This window comes from Cornus florida, unplaced genomic scaffold (genome assembly GCF_030987335.1).
Source record: "Cornus florida cultivar Cherokee Brave unplaced genomic scaffold, ASM3098733v1 CherokeeBrave_3.0.0_Hap2_Chr03, whole genome shotgun sequence".
In the NCBI taxonomy this organism is placed as follows: Eukaryota; Viridiplantae; Streptophyta; class Magnoliopsida; order Cornales; family Cornaceae; genus Cornus; species Cornus florida.
The window spans coordinates 82,774,522-82,791,220 of record NW_026775573.1 but is presented as its reverse complement, the minus strand read 5'-3'; the positions used below and the strand labels follow the sequence as shown (position 1 = coordinate 82,791,220).

The window sequence follows — 16,699 nt, the reverse complement described above, 5'->3', positions numbered from 1 at the left end:
GATCAAACCTTTGAGATAAGGATTTCATCTCGGTGGCTATTTCATTAGAATGGTCGACTTGATGTAAACCAACACTTTTCCTTCCACTTGAATTCCTACCATTCTTAGAAGATAAAGTTTGATGCAAAGAATTTTCACTCATGCTCTCATAAAGACGCCACACGTCATCCTCATGCTATCAATGTAAGAGCCACCCATGGAAGCATCAACTATACCCTTGTAATTGTCTGATAAGCTCTTGAAGAAATATTGAACTAATTGCCATTTAGGTATGTCATGATGTGGACACTTTCTAAGCAATTCATTAAATCTTTCCTATGCCTTATGGAACGTTTCACCATCCCCGTGTGAAAACTCTCGAATTGAGATTCTCATTGCATTGGTCTTAGAAACCGGATAGTACTTCTTCAAGAACTCTTGTTGCATTTCTGCCCAAGAAGTTATTGAAAAAGGTCTAAGATTGTTAAACCAATATTTTACCTTGTCTTTAAGGGTGAATGGAAAAACTTTAAGCCTTAAGACCTCTTCCAGCATGTCTGTGTATCTCACAGTGGAACATACTTCAAGAAACTCATCCAAATGCTTATAAGGTTCTTCACTTGGAAGTCCATGATAGTTATGAAGCATTTGAATGGTTTATGATTTGATCTCATCGTAGTGTGCTCTAAATGGTGGCAATTGAATGCATATAGGTGCATTGTATTCAATAGGCACATAGTGATTTCTTAAAGGAAAGGGAGGATTAGCAATTGGAGGTGCAACATAGGCACCTTGATTGCCTTGAATGATGGGAGGTGGTGGAGCATAGATTGGCCATGGCATTCCTAATGGAACTTAGCCTTGTTGTTATGGTGGATGAACGAATGGCCTCGGCATGCCTAATGGTACTTGCATGTTATCATGATGCACATTGGGGTGGAGGATGCCTTGTTGGTCTATGTGACCAAGGTCCTCCATATGGTCCCCATTATGTCCTTCCATTGATTAAATGGATTGACTAGAACTTCCTCTTCCTCTAGGGTTTCGAACAACGGATTCAAGATGAAAATTTAGAGGGACAAAAGTGGGTCTCAATGATCTATGACCATGCATGCACAATGCAACACAACAAGCAATAATGACAAACACTTCACCTTCGCAACAAATCAACAATCAACAAACTTCCTCCACATACAATGTTCCCATACTCCCATGCTATCAACAATATGCAAGAAAAGTAAATTGCCTCCACGTGGGCTCACGATTTATCTAAGAATTGAAATATAAGCCTCCACGCGGGCCGACGATTTAACTAGAGATTGAGTTAAGAAAGAGCTCACAAAAGGTCCTTTAGCACTTCAATTCAATTTTCAATTTTAGCCTTGCAATTTTTTTTAGATTTTGCCTTTTTCCTTTGCTTTGCTTAGCTCCTTGCTTGGAATTAAGATTAGGGTTAGTTGGTCAAGTGATCAAAAGATTAGTTGGTGGTTGAATTACACTAAGATGCAATTTAAACTACAATAAGAAATTAAATGTGAATGAGAGAAAATAAGATAGAGATCTTAGGATTTAGAGATCACCACTAAACATAGCTTTTCTACACCCTTAATGAATGATTAATGAGGGGGAAAACATGTATTACAACAAAGTATGTGTGTGTGATTGTTTCAACAAGCATGGATGGCAAATTAAGCATACATTGTCTAAGCAACATGGTGGATAGCACAACATATCAAATTAAGCCATTAATCCTTTATTTAAGCTCACAACCAAACACATCACAAGGTTAGAGATATATGTTACTTGCTTTCATAAGTATGGAACATCAAATAACAAGCATGGATTGTCCTCCCATTTAATATCTAAACTACAACTACACTACATTTAAGCTAATGACATGAAATTAAAATAATTAAACTAAGGGAGAGGTACAATCAATCAAGAAATGAGTATGAACCATCAAATAAACTACAAGAACATTCCATTAAGCACTATGTCTTGACAATCTCTAGATCTATAAGATTAATACACATAGACATGCATCAATAACACAAGAAATAGAGACAAACACATTAACATCTATTCTAGCATACATAGACATATGGATAGAATGAAATGATCAATTGAAAGCATTAAACCACATAAATCATTGAATAAACAAGATCTATATATATAAAAGTGTCAAAACATGTATCACAATACAAATCCCCTCAAAAATACATAAATCAAGATGTAAAAAGCATGCTTAGGGCTAACTCTAGCCCCAAGAGGATGTCTAGCCACTAATGGATGGTGTCCTCCAACCCTCAAGGGCTAACTATATGGTAGAGATTGCTCCTCTTCTTGGTTGATGGAAGAACTCCAAGCTTGTGTCTCTAGCCTCCTCCTTTATTTTCTTCTTCACTAAGAATATCAATATTGTGCCTCTCAAGTATATCAAAAGTCTCTCTCAAAAAGTGGCTCATATTCCTTATATAGGTAGGTCAAATATCACCCCAAATGAGCTGGGCTCGTACACCGATATTCCTCCAATGATTGGATATGAGACAACTTTTAATGAGCTGGAATTTGGATTTTCTCGAGATTTGGGAAGTTCGATCGATCGAACTTGTGGTGAGATCGATCGAACATGGCTGAGATCTATCGAATTGAAGCTGGATCGATCCTCTATGGTGGTGCCTTTTTGGATAAAAATAAATCTAAGATATTTTGAAGATATTTTTGAGAAAAGGACAAAAGTGGTTGGTAGGGTGGTACAGCTAGATAAGATCTAGCATGTGGATAAGGAGAAGAAAGTTCGATAGATCAGAGAATCAAGTTGGATCGATCGAACTTTGAGATCTTTGAATAGGGACAAACATGGCTCAGATCCATCTTGAAGTGCTGAGATCGATGAAAGTTGGATCGATCGAACTTTTCTTGAGATCGATCGAAGTTGCTAAAATTCCACCATTTGCTTCCTTTTGCTCTACTTTGCTCCTTTCTTTGATTCATCCCAGAATTGCTTCAGTTTTGCTCTTATTTGGTTGAGTTAGTTTATTTTAGGGATAAGTACCTAAAAATGGAAATAACATGAAATCAATACAAAGCGGGAAAATAAGATAGATAAAGGTTCTAGAATACCTAAGCTTAAGAGGTTTAAATGCGCACTTTTCAGTGCTCATCATAACCTACATACTCAGCCAAAGAAACCTCACGTCTAACCATCAACATCATTACCCCTCCTCTTCACCGTTCCTCAGAACACCCTTAGCCCCGACAAAATAATTAAATGGGGCTACCTACTAGACCTACAAAATCACCCTCATCCCAATCATTCTAATCATCAGTCCATCCCTTTGAATCCTTAAACAACAAGCACTACCCCCTCATACCCTAGACGCAACATAAAATTCAACTCCAGTCCATAACTTTCAACTCCCAAAGCATAGTCCATTTAGTAACACAATACTTACCACCAGTCACTTCATCCGCAACAACCGAGCACTCTAAGGACCTCATATAACCTGCCTTATACTACAATCCTGCACTACACAGATGAAATTAACCACTATATACCTCCTCAAGACTCTCTAGACAGTCGTGCCAACCCAAAACTCTGCTCATCCACCGAACCATACAACCGACTCACCGAGAGTTAATTACCCATATCACGCTTCTATAACCATTCAAAATGAGAGTCATTCTTTGATAAACTAGTCTCTAAAATAGACTCTTATAAGACCACAAAATACTCCACATCCTACCATTGGTCCCATATCACCCCAAACCTACAGAATCCAACGAGTCCCCATGACAATCGAAACCAACACGTCTCCTCAGAGCGTACCAGAAGACACGCCTCTTCCACCCAGACTACATTCGTGACTTAAATAACCTCTGTCACACCTACCATGGCTGGTTCAATAAGAACCTCCGTACTAAATCGTGACCCAAGTCACTAACACCAACCTCCTAAAGTCATACCGGAGCCCTCACTCTCACACCTGACCTCCACGGTCACCAGAACCGATACACCAATGCATGAAACTCACACACTACAAGGGCACCATGCCATGAAGTAAGAACCCGCTCTAAAGTCGTGCTCTAAGCGCCGCACAAAATGCAACTAAGAAGATCAGGATGGCCACACACCATATAGCTCAATCCTCAAGCTAGAAGCCCACGCCATTAGTTCAACAAGAACCAAATAGCTTAATCCATGAGCTAGAATAGGCCCCCAAACAACCCTGGAGCAACCGAGCTCCTTGCCTACTCAAGTCAAAACTTACACAACCCTCAATGCCGTGACAAATACCCCACCGTACTAGTAACCATCCCAATGCTTAACCGTATAAACACAAAAGAATATAAATATAGATATACTCATAAAAAATAAATGAAACCCACAATACCATACAAAACATGTTTGCACCTACCGTGCTCACTATTTACCATATTATCATTAAAACGAAACTGCACACACCGTGCCTATCACTTGCCGTCACCACATTCCTTATACTTGTCATCTTTATCACAATTAACATGCTTTCGTATAACATATACACTTCATTTACATTTACTGGCAATTTAAACACGTAAGCACTTAGCAAGTAAGCATGCCTTCAAAACTATAAACATATAAGCAAGTAGCAAGTAAACATGTTTCTTAAAACAATAACACTTTAAAATGCAATACTTCTAAATCAATCCAAGTCTCGCTTAGGTCAACCCTACCCGTCGTCCTTCGGTATTCGAACGTAACGTTCTGATACCAATTTTGTAACGACCCGAACCCGGGGTCTGAATCGCTAACCGGGTCCTTACCCGGACCCGAGGTCAATTAAGGACAACACTGTCTTTTCCTATGTCAATGCCTGACACACAAGTCAGCCCAGGGTCCAAAATACTCCAAAGGTACAACTTTACAAAGATGGTCAAATGTACAAGTCAAAGGGAAAAAATCAGCCGGCTGAAAGCCCTTGGTCGACCAGCTGATAGGACAGGCTCATTCGGCCGACCTACATGGTCTGCCGGTTGAAACGGTTATCAAAAGTGGGTGCTCTCGGGACTTTCCAAAAATGGCATGTCGGTCAACTGGTGAAGGAGGTTTGGGTCGTTACACTAATAGTGTTTTAACAATGGAATGAAGAGACCTTTTAATCTCCCCAACACTAAAATAGGATTGACACATCAGGACCTAAAGAAAGATTTGAGAGAGAGGTCTATTGGAAACCCTCACTGTAAGAGGGAGAAAGCCATGATGTATCGATGTTGAAAGGGATGGGATTAGAGGAGTAATGTTACAAATTTTGTTTAGGGTTTCTTAGCAGATATTGTAGATATTTGTTGGAGACAGTCGCCAGAGTGCTAGAGAGGAAGAAGGAAGAAGAAAGGAGCGATGCTGCGAGTTTTATTGTGTCTGCTATAATGAATTAGGTTAGAAAATCCAATGCGTGATACAAAGAGATATATATATATATATATAATGATGATATGGTAATAAGTTAAGTAGAGTTGGTCTTAAAGTGAAATAAAGTTGGTGTAATGTTTCCGATTTTTCTCATTTTCTATTTTTTGGGATTTTTTGAATTTTCGGGATTATTTTTGTCTTGCCCCGTTTTACGTGCCGAACACCGTGGGGTGTGCCGGGTATGTTCTAGGGTTGGTTGGAGCATTTCCTTGAGTTGAGGACTCTTGGAAATGCGTTGGTTGCCATTTTGGCATTTTTTTTGTTTTTCGGGTCGGGAGGTCCTAGGCGGAACCCGCAGCCGGTGTTGTCAATCACGGGGATTATTTGCGGGACCACTTCATGGCATTGTATTTATTTAGTGCTCATTGTATTTATTTGTGTGACTAGGTGTTTAAATTTATTGTGCGGTACATTTAGTGTATATGTATATATGTTACTTAATAGTTAAAGGAGATATTTTTTGTAATGCCCCGTAATTTTTAAGAAAGTTATTAAATGAATTTTAATTAATTATTGTTGGATTAATTTATTTTATTTATTTACATGCGTGTATTTTAATTATTTGCATTTTGGTATTTATAATATTTTAATTAGTTTAAGTAATTAATTATGTGCATTTATTATGTTTGGTATTTGATGTGTAGTTAGATTTAATTTTGAGTTTTTGTGTATTTAGATTGACTTTTGGGGTTGTAATGGAATTAGATAGAACTTTGGGGGCAAGTTTGTAATTTATGAGAAGTTGGTTAGAATTGTGAATTTTTGGATGCTTTGGTCGGTCAAATTTGTGAAGCACCGGAAGTGAAGAGGAAAAAGAAAGGAGAAGAAAGAAAAGAAAAAGAAAGAAAAAAGGGAAAAGAGAAAGAAAGAATAAAATGATGGTGTTGGAAATTAATGACGAGGTTGGAATTTAAATATTGTGATTAGTGTAGTTTTAGGAGAGAAGAGAAACTTCGGGAGAGATGGAGAAATAGAAAGAATTGATGAGGATTTAGAGAAGAGGAGGCTGCAAGAAGGAGGGAAGACTGGCCGGAGTGGACATTCAATTTCTGGCGAAATTTATACTACCAATTTTTTTTTTTTTTCCTAGTTGGTCTCCACACACACATGCCTTCATTGAGATTCGAACCCCTAACCTCTCTTTGAAAAGTAGGGGCCTGGTACCGCTAGGCCACAGGCCTATTGGTACTACCAATTTTGAATCCTTGAGGCAAGTTTATACTATACTCTACCATTTTGAATTTATAAACTTATCACCATGATTTATCAAAATTATAGTTATTATTTTAGTCTATCACTTTGACATAATTTATTAATCGGATGCTATGAACATGATTATCCTTTGTAAAATTATAGATTTAATAATGTGTATATATGTTTGTGGTGTTGTTATAATCTAATATTGGATGTATTGTTAAGATAAAATTATAATTATATTTTATCTTGTGGTATAAAGAAATCTATTAATCGGATTCTATGAGCATATTTATTCTTTGCAAATTTATAGATTTAATTATACGTTTGTATATATATATATATATATATGATGTTATGATGATTAAATTTGTATTTTTATGAAATTTGTATAGATATATTAAATTTTGTTGTGTACGATTAATTATATTAAATGAATGATTAAGTCATTATATATATTAATTATGGTCCAATCTATTATTATTGGCCCAAAATATTAATTATAAGTTTTTGAGATTTTTCTGGTATTTTTCTAGAATTTTCTAGATATTTTTAGAATTTATTTTATAATTTTCAGAATTTAAATTAAGTACTTAATCCGGTGTGACGTGGTGTATGAAGAATTGTTACATACGTAGACTTAGGACGTTGACGTAATATGATGAAGGTTGGATTATTTAGTGTGATGCGGTTCACAGAATTAAGGTGCACAATAGATCTGCACCATTAATTCAAGTAGATCAAATAGATCTGATTTAGTGCAGCGCATGTGTATAGAAGAACATGCACCTTCATGAATTTGATTTGGTGTAGCGCAGGAGTATGAAAGACCATGGACCTTCGCAAAATAATCTGGTGCAGCATACCCATGGCAGAATGGTGCAACCAACCAACCAGAATGCGCCACATGTCAGAGCTTAGTTTTAATCTATTGTGGACGCGCCCAAAGTAGCGTTTGAGCTTAACCTATTATTTTGCCTGTTTTGTGTCACGAAATTGAAATGGTCATAACTTAGTCGTTTTAACTCCAAATTGGATCATTATTGAGCCTAAATTTAAGAATTTTTTGTTAGCTTTCCAATGGTACAAATTCCATTTTCAGATTCCTATCCTACTAGGAGATATTTATGTTTTAATGAGAAAGTGTCATGAAATTATTTAAACCGAGATGAACTATTTATGAGAAAATATTTCCATAGGACTTAGAACATCTTGTATTATTTATGGAGGTTTGGTATGACCTTAATTGACCTAGTAATCGGTATTATTACGATAGAATTAGTATTTAAGAATTAAATGTATGGCATTTCCGATGTCGACGGTTATTAAGCGGATTTAATTTAATTAATCATTATTATTAAATTATAAACGCATTATTGTTTTATTTAGTGTTTTTAATCATTAATGTTGGTTTATTAGATTTTATGATTTTAATCATAATGGTTGTCCAATTTACACCGTGTATTATTATATTAAATTGTTACGTTGTTAATGATAATAATTATTAAGGGTATTTTAATATATAATACATGCATGTGATTTTAATCATAATGGGTATTCGGATTATATTATAGACTGTGTTATTAAATTTATAAATTTTCTAATGATATTAATCATGTCCTAGTTGTTATTAAAATTAAACAGATTTTATTTGGAATTTAAATAGCTTTTAAGCTGCTAATGATATTAATCATTATTATATTGATGATGTGTGCATTTTGTGAGGAATGATGTGATGACTAATAATTACGGTCATTATTATATGAAGTTGTGTGGATGTCTTGCCAAAACTATTAATGATGGTAATCATTATTTTATATGCATGTGCGGAACCATGTGAGCTGGCTAATGTATTGACCCTATTATTTTCTTTCCTTAACTTTTCCTGAAATTTTACAAATAAATTTTTTCCGTTGAATTTCTTTTCTGAGTTCGGTTACTCATCACTTAGTGTCATCTTGAGTGCTCGGAAATAGTTTTCGAGACTTTTTCCTATAGATTAATAACTTCCTTTAAGGACCGAGTCATTTCCACTTTTTTTTCATTTTTTTGACACTATTCACTTTTCATCTTTTTCCAGAGAATGATTTTTCTTTGCGTAACCTCACTTTTTGTGCTCTGATTAGGTTCTGATTTTGCATGCATCCATAATATGTTATTTTCATGATATTTGTATTTTTACTTTTTGTAGAAAAGCATACTAGTGGCTTACTTTTCCGTAAAGGGCTTGGATGCATAGTTTCTTCGGAAACATAATTTATTTTTGGGATTTTTTCGTAATTATAAAAAGTAATTATTTTATTTCTTAGGGATCTTTTTGAAATTTATTTTAGAAGATATTTTCAAAAAGGACCTTTTGTAATTACCGAAATGTGTGACAAGTGTCGCATTCCCATTGGTCTACTTGTAAGCATCTCATTGATTCACACTTGGAAGCCTTGGATGATGACATGTGGAGAGTGGAGATTCACCCACTTGTTGGCCTAGCATTGGTGCACTTATTGGCTTGGATTGTTGACAAGTGTAGGCTTTAGATTAAGCCTAGAATGAACCGTTGGGTTAATGACAAGTGTAGGCTTCTAATTAAACTCTAGCTTTTGTGTGTGTGAGGGGATGGTGCAAGACTAGGTGTGTTTGACTTCCATTGACCAAGTGAGTGGAGTAATATACTAAAGTGTTTTAATTATTTCATTTTACACATAAAACTTCTTCTTCCTCACTTAGAACCCTAGCCGCCATTGAAGGAAACCATTAACCTAGGCTTAAAACTTTGGTTTTGACCTCCTTTTACTTATCTTAGACTCAAAAGCTTGGAACACAAAATACTTGCCTCACCTTCCTCTATATAACCCTTGAAGGAAATTGTAAAATTCCTTTATTTGCTTTGAATTCAAGATGAACAATCCTCTTGTGAGATAGGAGGTGATTTAGGTTTTTAATCTAAGTGTTTTAATTGTTTTTATAGCTTATAATAAATTGCTTACAGGTCTTATACTTAATTTTTAAATTAATAGGTTGTAATACCTTGCATGAAATTAAGCTAGGACATGACATTCTTGAAGGCAATGACTTGATCTATAATTAGTATTAGTATAAAGTCATTTGGAGTTGTTTTAGAATCTAGAGATTTAATTATTTAAAATTAATTAATTTCTATTTAATTGCTCCACTTACTTAATTAAGAATTTGAGTTGATATATGTTGTAATGACCCGGTCATTTTCTTCCTTTTCTTTTTCCTCAAATTTTACAGATAAATTTTTTCCATTATCTTTTCTATTCTGTGTTTGGTTTCTCGTCACTTAGTGTCATCTCGAGTGCTCAGAAATGGTTTCCGAAACTCTTTCTCTTGAATTGACAACTTCCTTTGAGCACCGAGTCATTTCCACATTTTCACTTTTTGGACACTATTCACTTTTCGTCCTTTTTCCTATTTTGTCTTTTCCCCGTTTGTCACTTTTTGGCACAACCTCACTTTTTGTACTCGAAGTTGGTTTTTGACTTCATGTATCTTCATTCTAAGTGGTTTCCATGAAATACGTATCTTTACTTTTGCAAAAAGTACTCTAGTTGCTCCCGGTGTCCATAGGGGTATGGATGCATAGTTTTTCAGAATCTTTTTCTTTTCTTGGGGTGTTTTTCATAAATATCTTTTGAAGATATTTTACTTTAGGGGTTTTTAAGAAAATAATTTTAGAAGATTTTTTCATTCTGGGTCATTAGTGCAGTTTTCACTTTTCGGAGGGGCCATTGTGCAATTAGTGAAAGTTATTGCAAAAATGCCTCTTTTTGAACCTGGATTCTCGTACGGAATTCATTTTCACATTTCATCGAGTTGTGTGCTCTTAGAATTTCCTTGTGATCGTTTTTCTCCAGTTTCAGGGTTTCTGGCCCTAGTTGCCGCCGAACTTGTTCGGGGCATATCTCTCTGCTCGGGACTCGATTTTTGACGCCGTTTCTTCCGTTATTCATATTTTCTCATTTTGAATCTGTTTTGTTCACCGAGTTTTGCCGTTTGAGCGCGTCTGCTCAAATTCCACTTTTCCGGACTCGGCGAGGCCCTTTCGGGGCACTTTTAGGGTTTTACTATAAATAGGGGGTTATAAAATTGAAAAGTCACTTTCTCCTATCTTCAAGCACGACCAGAAGCTCCCATGGCAGCCCAAGGGGGCTGCCACCCTTCTCCTCTCACTTAAACCTCCTTCCCTTTGTTATAAAGTCATAATGCCTTTGCGTTTTGTGTTTGTCTTGACTACGCGCTTCTTTCCCCTTAATTAGAACCCATTTTTGGCCAATTTTTGAGTTTAGGTTTGAGGTCAAGTTAGGATTTTGGTAGGTCCTCTTTGGATTTTAATGTTTACGGCGTTGTCCCCAACAAAACCCCGAAGTATTGTCTGATTCAGAGCCGTTTCATTTTGGTGGCTTTTGAGGTTTTCATCTCAAATTGAGGTAGGGGGTGTCTTAGGTTTATATAAATGTTGTATTGATGATTTTAGAAATTTATACAACTTGTATGCATGCTTTGGTTTAAGTTCTAAAATTTAATTTAATTAATTTCTATGGTTAAGATTTAATTCTCATGATGATATATAACTTAGAATTAAATTGTGGCATGCTAGAAAATTTAGCTTTGGTATGTTTGTTCACATATATTAAATTGGGATTATTTGAATAAAGATTGCATCTTTTATTTAATATTTTTCTTTAGTGAAAGATTAATTCCCATGGCTGTATCTTGCATGAAAATAACTTGTGATATGCTTTTAAATTAAGTCTTGGCATGTTCTTTAATATACTTTAATTTTGAAGCATTTGGATGAGTATGAAAATCTAGAGATTTTTATTAAAAAGATTAATTAAAATCTATTTAATGGTTCCATTGGCTTAATTTAGTTTTTAACTTGATATTTGAAATGACCAGGACTTGTTTACTAGCATATATTAAATTTGGACCATTTGATATTGTTTTAGAAATTAGGGATTTGATTATCATGATTTAATTAAATTCCATTTTGTTGTTTCAATGGCCTAATTAAGTTTTTGATGTGGTATATGAAATGACCATGCTATGTTGTTTAACATTTGTTAATTAGAGGTCATTTAATTGAGATTTGAAACTTAGAGGAATTAATTAGGTTATGTAATTAATTTCCATTTCTATTGCGTTAATAATTTAATCATGTGTTGGACATTGATTGTATATTTAAATCATGATTTTGGACTTGTATTAGATTCTTCAGTTTATGTTTTTAATATTGAATTATATTGTTATAGCGTGTAACGAATCGCACACTGAAGATTCGATATGTGATGTTATTATAGCGCGTAACGAATTGCGCTCTAAAGATTCGACATTGTCATCCTATAATAGTTGTGGATTTAAAGCATGAGCTGTGTGGTTACAACCTACTTGTGCATGAAATGTAGTTTCGTACTTTATATATATTTCATATATAAGTTGTTAACTTATTTATTTTGGAGTCACTTGGAACATTGTTACAGAGACATGGCTAGAGTTTGGCTCTAATGCGGGAGATATGAGTTCTCCCCATTTATAGTGAGCACTTAGGGTGGTATTTCCAGCGAGTTAATGCCCGGAATAACCGTTTAGGTCTTGACTTTATCCAAGATTTAATGTCCAAGTCTTCCACTACTTGATTTCGCATTCAATTCCAAGTTGGCAACCAATGTTTAATTGTGACTTGTGGTTTTGGTTATTGGCGATTTAATGTTGATAAGTAGATTCGGGTATTATGATTTTTAATGAATCATTTCAGGTTTTGATATTGTTAAGTACATTCAGGCATTATGATTTCTAATGAATCATTGCAGGTTTTTGATGTTGTTAAGTACATCTATGCTATGTTGTTCAAATGCAACTTAGGAATGATCCTATAGATTCATTTGGAACATAGACGTTAGGTGGCATGACCCACTTTAGTTGTTTTAGTATTTTAGATTTCAAGTTGATGACTTTGAGAATCTATATCTTATTGTTTTTCATAGCATGTTTTTATATTGATGAAATTGCATGGATGATGTGATTTATGCTAGAAATGATCTAGGGTAGCTTAGGATGCTCCCTGAGTCTCATCTTGACATAGACGTTAGGTGGCATGAGCCCTTTAACATGTTTCACCTTAAGGTGATAAAATTGTAAAATGCTAGGTTGATGCATGCTCATTTCCTACGAATAGCTTTATGTTAATCACCCACGTAGTGGGGACATTTTTCAGGTACAGGAATCAAGGTTGAGATTCTTATCATGCGTGGATGATTTGTGGACTTGAAGACTTCCATTCTTGTAAAGGTTGGCTTGAAAAGCCATTTGTAGCCTTATGTGTCAAATGTGTATATTTGATTCTAAATTTGTAATATATGCCTAAACACACTTTTTGATTCTCATTTTATGTATATGATATGAGGCCAAGGGCCAAACAATATTTGAAATTCATGTATATTCATAAACGTTGAAATTGCCTTAATGAGAATATTTTGAAACCATGTGTTTTAATAAGTCATTTATGCGCCGGAGTGTGCATTGCGTATGAAATTCATTATTTAGCATTCATTTACCATGTAAGAGGTGTGGCCAAGGGCCAAATACCATTTTGTTTTCACTTTTGTATTCTTATTTCACATATTGCATTTTTGGGCTAAAATAGTAAAATCCGAGCCTTTAAGGGTCCATTTTCAAATCGGGCGGCATAAAGTGTGTTCCAGCATGTCCACTAGGGTTCCTTTATCGTGCATGAAGTGTGGCCAAGGGCTAAACGGTCATTTGAAATCATTTATTAATTTTGGATTTCAAATTTTCCATTTCAAGTTCATTTTTGCCTTTTTGGCCGTTAGGGGGTCGGATTTTGACTCGGCCATTTTCGGAAGCCGCGGACCATTCCCGCTCGCTCAAAATCGCCATTTACATTTGCGTGCATGATTGTTTTAATGAAAAACCCTCTCGTTTGTGTTTTGAGCCTTTTATGGACTTATTTCACATTTTTGTTGCATAAACCGGTTTAAGGGCATTTTGCGGTTTTCCTTCGGGAATTAAATTCCGGTTTTCACATGGTCACTTAGAAAACGTGATTTTAGGGGGGTTTCTTCTTCGTGTTTTTCCCGAAAATGTTGTCTTGGTACCGGAAATTCCTCGTGAAGTTTCAGCTTCCAGTTTGCATTTTAGCAGCTTTTTGCCCCTCTTGACCAGTTCTGATCTAGGAGTATTTTGGGGATTTTGCAGTGAGTTTTTTTCGTTTCCTTTTGTTTAGTCGGGTAGAAAACTCGATTTTAAGGGGAGTTTATTTTTCATGTTTTTCCAGAAAAATTCGTTTAGGCCTCCGTTTCAAGCCTCAATTCTGGAAACTCCCATTTTTTTTCTTGTTGTCAGCATGTGCATGCCCTTGGGCGCTGCATTGGGCGCCGGTGGGCTCACGCATGGGCGCCGGGCGTGCCATGGCCTTCGTCGGGCCGCCGCGAGGTCTCAACTTCAAACCCTCGTTTTTCCCTCGTCCGGACTCCAAATCGAGTGAACTTTTTTTTGAACTTAACTGATTTTTCGCTGTCTTTCTAACGATGTACTCAATTGCACTTGGATCTTCCTGGATAATTACTAGTTTACCCTTTTTACCTTAGGTGCTCGTTTTTCTTCATCATGTCGTTTCTCCTTCATCCGAATTCTGAATCATGCAATTCTTGAGTCCATCTTGATCAATTTTTCGCAGTCGTCCTAATGGTGTACTCGGTAGCACCCGACTTTATATTTTCAAAAATGACCATTTTGCCCTTGGGGCTATTTTTGTCCGGTTTTCTTATAATTTGCTTCCGTTACTTTTTTTGAGTTCCGTGACTTCACGGGAAGTCATGGATGTGTCTCGAGAATAATTTACATTGTAGGGACGTCATTTTCATGTAAAATGACTATTTTGCCCCTATGGGCTTATTTGTCATATATTCGATCATTTATTTCCGCATCAGTTCTCATTGAGTTCTACGATCTCATGGAAGGTCACTTTGATTTCTTAGAGTCTTATTTTTTGTTTTCGCTTTCGCATTTCAGATCTGTTATCGGATCATCCTTTCGGTTCATCACTGACGCACTGGCCTAAAAACCATGATAGTACCATTGGTATATAATTATTTGGAGTCATTTGAAATTGATTTAAATTCTAGAGAAATTAATTAGTTAGCTTAATTAATTTCTATTCAAGTGTTACATTCTTTTAAATTGACATTTGACTTGATATATATAATGAGTATGGTATGTTCTTTAACATATATTAAATTGAGAATATTTGAATGAGTTTGGAAAACTTTATTTAATTATTTTCTTGTATAAAATTTAATTCACCTAGTTGTACCTAGTGTAGAATTAACTTGTAACTTGATTTTAAACAATGTCTTGACATGTTCTTTCATATATATTAAATAAAGAATATTTGAATGAGTTTTGAGAAATTTATTTAATTATTTTCTTGGCATTGATCTTAATTTACCTTGTTGTAACTTTGGTAGAATTGGCTTGTAACTTGAAATTAAATTAGGCTTTGCTATAACCTTTGACATATAATATATTTAGAATTTTTGGAGTTACTTTGTAATCTTGGAAATTTAATTATTTAATTTAATTAAATTCCATTTGTATGCTTTCATTGAGGTAATTAAGTATTGATGTTATATTCTTGTTTAACTTATAATTTGCAACTTGGTGTATGATTACAAGATGGTATTCCACGAGTAGAAGTTATGAAATAACTTATTGTATACACATTATACTTATATGATATTTAATATGCCATTGTAGCTTGAAGGCCTAGAGCATATCTTGTGTGTATTCCATGACTTGGTTGTGCATGGTAATTGACAATGTGCATTGTGTATATGTGATATACTTGTTGCACAACTTGATGATTTTTGGAAAGCTTGTATGGACATTGTAATATGCTAAGGCTAGAGTATGTCTCTAGTACGAGGGATGAGAGTTCCCTCTACAACATATAGTGCGCACTAGGTAGTTTCTTGCGGGCTAGTAACCCGAGATCACTTGTTTGGTCATTGAGACCATATGTCCTTTGTCTTTCCGCCATTGGTTGATTTCGCATTCAATTCCTATTTGTAATTGTGGATTACTTTTAACTTGTGCTTGGATGCATGGTACTTCATTTCTTGCTTAGTATACTTGTTTTTGTATACTTGTATGCCTTGTATATCAAAAATGCTTTGTATACTTGAATATTTGTATTTGTATGCCACGTATATCAACATTGCTTAGTATACTTAGAAATGTATACTTTAATATATATATTGTATTCTATTTCAATATTGCTTAGCGCACTTGGTATGTACACTTGTATATTGATGATTTACTTTCTAGATAACCTAGTATACTTGTGTCTTGTATACTTGTCTTAAAAGCATTTCAATATTGATTGTATACTTGTGTACGTATATTTGTATATATATCTTGTTGCGTGTACCGCATGCTTCTATGTTGTTTAAATTGCATGAATGATGTAGTTTATGCTATGAATATTCTAGGTAGCTTAGGATGCTCCATGAGTCTCACCTTTGACATAGACGCTAGGTGGCATGACCATTTGAGTTAAATTATAGTAACTTAATAGGTTTGTAAAACGTTAGGTCTTTGCATGCTCATCTCCTATGAGTAGCTTTATGTTATTCACCCATGTAGTGGGGACATTTTTCAGGTACCGGGATCAAGATTTGGGATTCACATCATGCTTAGATGATTTGTAGACTTGAAGTTCTCATTTCTTGTAAATGTTGGCTTGTAATGCCATTTATAACTTTATATGTCAAAATGTGTAAATTTGATTCTATTTATATATTGTGTACATAAGTGCACTATTTATAATGTATTTGATATGTATGAGATGAGGTTATAGGTCAATGACATCTAATTTGTATCCTATGTAACTTTTAACTTCATGAAATATTATGAAAATATTGAAAAATGCTAAGTCATTATCTCACCATGGTTGCATCGGGTGTGAAAATTTCATTTTTATTCTTCCATAGGGTCTTATTAATCATGTTTGAAGTGTGGCCAAGGGACAAAGGG

At 35.0% G+C, this 16,699-nt stretch overlaps 1 non-coding gene across 1 annotated transcript; it reads left to right on the top strand.

Moving 5' to 3' along the window:
• Positions 1-271: 271 nt before the first annotated feature.
• LOC132302002 (small nucleolar RNA R71) lies at positions 272-378 on the top strand. Its single transcript, XR_009480706.1, has one exon. It is a non-coding gene; the product is annotated as a small nucleolar RNA R71 (small nucleolar RNA).
• The last annotated feature ends 16,321 nt before the right edge of the window (positions 379-16,699 follow it).